Source organism: Pristiophorus japonicus, chromosome 19 (assembly GCF_044704955.1).
Source record: "Pristiophorus japonicus isolate sPriJap1 chromosome 19, sPriJap1.hap1, whole genome shotgun sequence".
In the NCBI taxonomy this organism is placed as follows: domain Eukaryota; kingdom Metazoa; phylum Chordata; class Chondrichthyes; family Pristiophoridae; genus Pristiophorus; species Pristiophorus japonicus.
Genome location: NC_091995.1, coordinates 86,620,697 through 86,629,962, shown reverse-complemented (window position 1 = coordinate 86,629,962; position 9,266 = coordinate 86,620,697).

The following is a 9,266-nucleotide window of genomic DNA, read 5'->3' as shown; positions in this document are numbered from 1 at the left end:
AGTGTAGGCCGCTATGAAGCCTGCCTTGCGTTGCTAAGCGACCCCCACCCATTCTCTTTTTATTAAAACATACATTTTTTTTAGATAATGTGGCGAGGCAATGAACATAAATTTGGGTCCAGATGCAGTCGCCAGAAACTAAAATTACTAATTATGAGTTTTAATTAAAAAATAATTATCTACCTTGTGCTCCTGGTTACCCAAGGGAATTACATTTCACTCTTAATCTGTCTCTTATAAAAGCTCCATCAGCCAAATGGGGTCAGGAGCATAAGCTTTTCGTCTTTTTTTTGTTCTATCACAAAGCGCGGGCAGAATTACCAAGAGATAACAGTCATTGTTGCAAGCACCTCGCGCCTAAAATCCTTAGAAAGAAAGACTTGCATTTATATAGCGCCTTCCACGACCATTGGATGCCCCAAAGCGCTTTACAGCCAATAAAGTACTTTTTGAAATGTCTTCACTGTTGTAATGTAGGAAACGCAGCAGCCAATTTGCGCTCAGCAAGCTCCCACAAACAGCAATGTGATAATGACCAGATAATCAGTTTTTTTTAATAATGATGAATTTTTAATGACATTTCCCATATTCTACCTGAGAGAGCCCCTGAGGACAGGCTCCTCGATTTAACGTCTCATCCAAAAGACTTTGCATGTACTTTACATCTCAAAATATAAAGCGTGTACATAAATATTTTTAACTGGGCTTGTAATCTGTGCTACTCTTGCTCACCATAAATTATCAATCCTAACTATGGTGGCCAGCCAGCCATTTTCTGAAAATGGCACTGAAGGTAGTCCGGGACAAAGACCAAACCAGCTTCCCAACTGCTTGGCCCTCACTACTCCGAACACTCAAGAACAAGAACTTGCATTTATATAGTGCCTTGAAAGTAGTAAAACGTCCCAAGGCGCTTCACAGGTGTGATTATCAAACACAATTTGATACTGAGCCACATAAGGAGATGTTGGAATTAGTCACAAAAAGCTTGGTCAAAGTAGGTTTTAAGGACGTCTTAAAGGAGGAGAGAGAGGTAAAGAGGCAGAACAGTTTAGGGAGGGAATTCCAGAGCTTAGGACATAGAAACATAGAAACATAGAAAATAGGTGCAGGAGTAGGCTATTCAGCCCTTTGAGCCTGCACCACCTTTCAATAAGATCATGGCTGATCATTCCCTCAATACCTCTTTCTTGCTTTCTCTCCATACCCCTTGATCACCTTAGCCGTAAGGGCCATATCTAACTCCCTCTTGAATATATCCAGGACCTAGACTGCTGAAGGTACAGGCGATAATGGTGGAGCGATACAAATCAGCGATGTGCATGAGGCCAGAATTGGAGGAGCATAAAAATCTCAGAGGGTGGTCGGGCTGGAGGAGGTTGCAGAGATAATAAGGGGCGAGAGATTTGGTCAGCAAGCACAAGGTGAACAAGGTGCAGTCGTGCCAATAACCCTGTGGATATTAATACAATCCTCCTGCAAGCACAATGCAATCACAATGTGCTCAGCAGAAAGCTAGAGAACCAGAGTTAACGTTTCAGGTCAATGACCTTTCGTCAGAAGAAAGGTCATCGACCTGAAACATTAAACCTGCCTCTCTCTCCACAGATGCTGCCTGTTCTGCTGAGTACTTCCAGCATTTTCTGATTTTATTTCTCCAAAATCCGACCTGTTATCGCCACGTTGCTGTGCATTTCAGTTTAAGATTACGATGATAGTGTTTGTGTTAACAGCTGCTGGAGTCTTTCGCGTTCAGCAATGTTCCTGTTATGTCTTTAATACTCTTATGAATGACTCCACGAGGTCTAGTATTGTACTTGAGCTGTTGTGACCTTAGTCCCATTTATTCTAACTCAGAGTGAGGCACAAGCATGGTGGGCAGCCTTTTATACTGGGCCCTGCACATCTATGCAGGTGACCCTCAGGTCTCCCACCACAGTGCCCTCTGGTGGCACACCTTATGTGACTATACAGTTAGTACACATGGTCTACATACATGACAGTTCCTGAAGTGGGGCTTTCGAGCTCTGTTATAATTAAAGGGTTAAAGAATGGGTTGTGGGACTAAAAAGAGCTAAATAGGCTTTAGTCAGCTTTCTAAGTTGTTTAACAGGCAGAAGAGATAACGCTGAGAATAACATGTCGGAATGATTAACTGTTGCAAGCTGTGTAACCTGAGGACAATTACAAATAGCTAAAGTGTTGAACCTCAGGAGGCTCAGAGAGGCAGTTAAGCATGGCAAGGGGGTCAGAGGTGACACGCTGGAGAAACTCCATCTGGTGTGAGACATAGGCCAATGATTGTGTGACGCAAAATGGAATTCGTCAAACAGCGATTGTGCACGCGGGCTTTGGGCCAATTAAACGGCATGGGGGGGATCGTGCATGAGACTGACATGCATCATTAAGTTGTATGAAAGGTTGCTTGGAACTTTGTATCATCGGAGAAGCCTGGCTACAGACAGAGAGCAGGCGGTCTCCCCACCGGTGCGAATAAAGACGACTTGAATCTTCGAACCCGGACCTGGTGTTGAGTGTTTATTTTAAATACTCCACTCCGGTTCCCCTTAAGCTGCGAGGTCGCACAGCGGTCTGGAGGTCACACACGGGCCGCTCCCCGGCTTTTCGATCTGTAATAACCGCGCATTCGCGAAAATTAGATTGGGCCACACAGCCACTTAAAGGAGCGGCGCACTCAAAAATAAATCCCAGGAAAGATTGACTTCCAGTAGCTGTTGGGAAGGTTTCATGTTCATATTTTATTAAAGTATGAAGATATTGAAATGGCAGTGCCGTGCTTTCCTAAGTATAGATTGTACAAAAATATTAGCGTAAACCCAAATTCGTAGACCAAAATAAAGGGAAGTTCTGCTAATTCAGTATTTTCAGATAACTTTAGGCATCTGACCACCCTTAGATAAGGATGGTAAATTTTCAGATAATTTTCCTATGGAACTATGGTAAAAAGAGGGAAAGAATTGTCTGGTATCTTTTGGCTAACATCCCTCATGTGGTTTAGGAATGATCCAATTGGAGCTTTATTTACAGACTCCCCTCCATTGCTGCCTCTGGATTAATATCCAGGACTACATTCGATGTCTCAGTGAGTGGTTATAGGGCGAAGTTCCCTGTTGAATCTGGAAACACGAAATGTTAGATTTCGGAAAGCAAAAGAAAGCAGGCTGGGGTCTGCAGTGTCAGACGGTGGCTCAGTGGGCAGCCCCCTTGCCTCTGAGTCAGAAGGTTGTGGGCTCAAGTCCCACTCTAGGGACTCGAGCACAAAAAATCTAAGCTGACACTCTCAGTGTAGTGCTGAGGGAGCGCTGCACTGTGGGAGGTGCCGTCTTTTGGATGAGACGTTAAACCTAGGCCCCGTCTGCTCTCTCAGGTGGATGCAAAAGGTCCCATGGCGCTATTTTGAGGAAAAGCAGGGGGAGTTATCCCCAGGTGCCCTGGGGCCAATATTTATCCCTCAACCAACATCACCAAAAAAAAAGATTATCTGGTCATTATCACATTGCTGTTTGTGGGAGCTTGCTGTGCGCAAATTGGCTGCCGTGTTTCCCGCTTTACAACAGTGACTACACTCCAAAAGTACTTCATTGGCTGTAAAGCGCTTTGAGACGTCCGGTGGTCGTGAAAGGCGCTATATAAATGCAAGTCTTTAATAATTTAAATATTTTGCACAATGTCCCATCGGGACCACGTACTTCCACCGGTGAAGAAAAATAACCATGTCGGCGACAACGTGAAGTAACACCGGGGACACTTATCTCGTCCTCGACTTTGTAGCTGTCGACCCCAGCTCAAATCAGGCTGTGGAACAGAGGACGGACGAGCAGGGAGGGAGCAATTCATGGCCCAGATACACACACACACACACACACATACACACACACACACATACACACACACATACACACACACACACACACACACACACACACACACATACACACACACACACACACACACACACACATACACATACACACACACACACACATACACATACACACACACACACACACACACATACACACACACACACATACACACACACATACACACACATACACACACACACACATACACACACACACACATACACACACACACACACACACACACATACACACACACACACACACACACACATACACACACACACACACACACACATACACACACACACACATACACACACACACACACACACACACATACACACACACACACACATACACACACATACACACACACACACACACACACATACACACACACACATACACACACACATACACACACACACACACACACACACACACATACACATACACACACACACACATACACACACACACACACACACACACACATACACATACACACACACACACACATACACACACACACACACACACACACACACACACACACATACACATACACACAGTTGCATTATGCAGGCCCCCCTCCCAGCCCCGTGAGGCTGAAGCCTTGTGTGTTGTCCCCCCAACTCCCCCACCGACTCCCCCCACCCCCTCGCCGACCTTTGCCCCCCACCCCTCCACCCCCGGACAGGAAGCACACGCGCCCGTTGCTCACCGATTACTGACGTCACAAGGCGACACGACCAGCTCTAGAAAAAAAAAATCCACGGGGGGGGAGGGGGGGGTGGGGTGGGGTTCTGTCCCTTCTGTAAGAGGAAAAATAGCTTTGGCATTAGGGGTATATACGAAATGTTTTAAGTTAGTTCGCCAGAAAAGGTGTATAGCTGAAATCCTTGGCATTCAAAGTAAAGGTACAATTCAGACACGCCTATCCCCAGTACTCCATAAACCTCACTGTGTCCCAACGGTTTATTAGCACATTGGAATGTTATCTTATCTCTCTTGCCTTGATCAGATGGAGTTTTTCCATTGTCACGTTTGACCCCTTGCCCTGTTTATCTGCCCCTCTGGGTTTCCTGTGATGGGGCCTCCCGTAATTACTCATTCAGCTTTGTTATTTCCTTTACACACCCTTATATAAAAGTGACCATTACAAAGGCCTATGTCCATTCCTAACACTGCAATTATAACAGAGCTCGATAGCCCCAATAACCAACCCGAGACAAAGGCCGCCAGCTCAGCACATTCTAACAAGATGAGCTCACCCTCGAGAAAGCCTGAAGCTGCCTTAAGACACTGGTCTGTCAATCCAAGGTATTACTGATAAGGTAACCAATCAGGAGTTGTGGGAGGTTGTATTGGGGCAGTAACGGGGTCTTTGAAATTGTATAAAAGATGTCTGAATTTGCTGTTCGCAGAGCGTTTCCACTCACAGGCGGCTGTGTTGAGAAATTGCTCCTGAACCGTTTAGTGATTAAAGTTAATCGAACCTTGCCTTCCATCTCCGTCTATTAACTTCAAGGGTTGCTACACGGATTGGGATGAGTGTCGACCCCTTATATCAGGGGGTCCGCTCGTGGAAAGAGAAGCCTTTCCGCTATCCCCTACAACTTCCATCGCGAGATCACGAGTGAGGATTAATTTTACTTCGAAATTCGCCTCCCTCGCGATAGGTCGGCCAGAGTTGGCACGTCTGCACATTCTTCCCATGTTTCCTCTCTTGTTTGTTTTGATTTCCTCCCTGACTTCCCCTTCATTCCCATCCTACTTAAAGGCTCTTCATTGTCCAGAAGAAATTTCTTTCGGTTCTAATGCAGGGGGTCTACATCGGAAACAAAAACTTGGCTGCAAATGCCCAAACGCTGCGGGATGTTGGGAATCTGACATTGCAAACAGGGAATGCTGGAAACTCGCAGTGGGTCAGGCAGCTTCCGTGGAGAGAGAAACAGAGCTCTAACGGTTTAGGTCGAGCATTCGTCAGAACTGGAAAATTGTTACTGACGTAACAGGTTTTTAAGCAGGTGTCGGGGCCGGGAAAGCAGGGAGGGGAGGAAAGAACAAAAGCGAAGGTCTGTGATAGGGTGGAAGGCAGGAGAGATTAGAGAATCAAAAGGGATGATGGTAATTGTAATGTATTTGTTTCACGGGTTCTTTGTTTCTGAATTCACAGCAACACATTGCAATTAAAAACTAGTTGGTTTATTAGCAAAAGGTTTAACAATCACACTACACATTACCAGTTCATCCACCAGGCTTACAACCACCTGCCTCATCGTGGATCCCCCGAACCCAACTGGCTGCGGTTTTATTGAGTGTTGTGAACATCACATGACTGGCTAAGCCACTCCCAACTCAACAGCTCTACAACTATTTCAATTGAAACAATAATCAAATGCCCCCTCGTTAAAGGGGCACTAAAACCGACACATTAAACAAATTAAACTTTAGACATTAAACTTAAATTAAATTAAAATTTGGTTGCCGGGGGTGATGATACACTCCAGTCCCGCTGGTGTCCACCTCTCGCGGAAGGCCGCGAGCGTACCATTGGACACCGCGTGCTCCATCTCCAGGGACACCCTGGCTCGGATGTAACCGCGGAAAAGAGGCAGGCAGTCGGGCTAAACAGCCCCCTCGACCGCCCGCCACCTGGACCGGCTCATGGCCACATTGGCCATGCCCAGGAGCAGTCCTACGAGAAGGCCTTCAGACCTGCCCACTCCCCTCCGACAACAACAGCTCCACAAACCTGTGAGCATACTCACAGGTGCATACAAATAAGGGGAAACCAATAAGGGAATTAAGGGTGACGGGGAGCGGGCGGGTAAGTGGAGCTGAGTCCACGGCCAGATCAGCCATGATCTTGTTGAATGGCGGAGCAGGCTCGAGGGGCTAGATGGCCTACTCCTGTTCCTAATTCTTATGTTCTTATGTTCTTATACGTTACAGTAATGAGACAAGCAAAACAAAAGATGGGTCCAGAGGAGGGTAATCCTTCTACTATAAGCCCGCCAACTCCCACAGCTACCTGGGCTACACTTCCTCCCACCTCACTTCCTGTAAGGACTCCATTCTCTCAGTTTCTCCGTCTCCGTCGCATCTGTTCTGACGACGCCACCTTCCATACCAATACTTCCGATATGTCTTCCTTTTTCCTCATCGAGGATTCCCCTCCGCCGTGGAAGTACAGAGGCTGAGGTTTACTTGCTTAAAACCTGTTACCTCTCCAACATCGAGCTGAAACGCAAACTCTGTTTCTCTCTCCACAGCTGCTGCCTGGCCAGCTAAGTATTTCCAGCATTTGCTGTTTTTATTTCAGATTTCCAGCATCCACAGTGGTTGACTTTTGAAGTATTTAGCAGCTTGTGTCAGAATGTTGGAGTCAGGCCAGGTATCAAGCATTGACTGTTTAATACAAACAAACAACAACTTGTATTTATGTAGCACCTTTAACACAGCAAAACGCCCCAAGGTGCTTCACAGAAGCGTTATAAGACAAAAAAAATTACATTTGACCGAGCTACATAAGAAGAAATTACGGCAGATGACCAAAGAGGTCGGTTTTAAGGAGCATCTGAAGCAGGAGAGAGAGTTAGAGAGGGGGAAAGGTTTAGGGAGGGAGTTCCAGAGTTTGGGGCTCAGGAAACAGAAGGCACGGCCACCGATGGTGGAGCGATTATAATCAGGGATGCTCAAGAGGGGCAGAATTAGAGGAGCGCAGTCTCGGGGGATTGTGGGACTGGTGGAGATTACAGAGATAGGGAGAGGGGGGGGGCGAGGTCATGGAGAGATTTGAAAACTAGGATGAGAATTTTGAAATTGAGCTGTTGCTTAACCGGGAGCCAATGTAGGTCAGCGAGCACAGCGGGTGAGCAGGGCTTGGTGCGAGCTAGGACACGGGGCAGTGAGCACAGGGGGTTATGGGTGAGGGGGACTCGGTGCGAGTTAGGACATGGGACAGTGAGCACAGGGGGTTATGGGTGAGCGGGACTCGGTGCGAGTTAGGACATGGGGCAGTGAGCACAGGGGGTTATGGGTGAGCGGGACTCGGTGCGAGTTAGGACATGGGGCAGCCGAGTTTTGGATCACCTCGAGTACAAAAGCAGGGAGGTCCTGCTGCAACTGTACAGGATATTGGTGAGGCCGCACCTGGAGTACTGCATGCAGTTTTGGTCACCTTACTTAAGGAAGGATATACTAGCTTTGGAGGGGGTACAGAGACGCTTCACTAGGCTGATTCCGGAGATGAGGGGGTTACCTTATGATGATAGATTGAGTAGACTGGGTCTTTACTCGTTGGAGTTCAGAAGGATGAGGGGTGATCTTATAGAAACATTTAAAATCATGAAAGGGATAGACAAGATAGAGGCAGAGAGGTTGTTTCCACTGGTAGGGGAGACTAGAACTAGGGGGCACAGCCTCAAAATACGGGGGAGCCAATTTAAAACTGAGTTGAGAAGGAATTTCTTCTCCCAGAGGGTTGCGAATCTGTGGAATTCTCTGCCTAAGGAAGCAGTTGAGGCTAGCTCATTGAATGTATTCAAATCACAGATAGATAGATTTTTAACCAATAAAGGAATTAAGGGTTAGGGGGAGCGGGCGGGTAAGTGGAGCTGAGTCCACGGCCAGATCAGCCATGATCTTGTTGAATGGCGGAGCAGGCTCGAGGGGCTAGATGGCCTACTCCTGTTCCTAATTCTTATGCTCTTATGTATGTTCTCTAGTTTACATAGGGTAGAATGTGGGAGGCCGGCCAGGAGTGCGTTGGAATAGTCAAGTCTGGAGGTAACAAAGGCATGGATGAGGGCTTCAGCAGCGGATGAGCTGAGGCAAGAGGTGGAGATGGGCGATGTTACGGAGGTGGAAATAGGCGGTCTTAGTTATGCTGCGGATATGTGGTCGGAAGCTCATATTAGGGTCAAATATGACACCAAGGTTGCGAACAGTCTGGTTCAGCCCAAGACAGATGCTAGGGAGAGGGATGGAGTCAGTGGCTAGGGAAGGCAGTTTGTGGCGGGGACCGAAAACTATGGCTTCGGTCGTCCCAATATTTAATTGGAGAAAATTTCTGCTGATGTCGGACAAGCAGTCTGACAACTTAGAGACCGTGGAGGGGTCGAGAGAAGTGGTGGTGAGGCAGAGCTGGAAGAAGTTGCAAAACTGAAATAAAAAAAATCAGTAAATACAAAACAGGAGCTTCCTCAGCAGCCGGGCTTTACACCTGAAATGTTCATTTGTCTTTTCACTATTTGCTCTGCTGCGTTATTCAGGTAAATATCTGCAAAAGCCAGCAGGGGGAGTGGTGAGTTGTTGCAAAGATGGACAAAGTGGGCAGAATCCGATTTGCAGCAGTGAGCATCTGAAAAACTG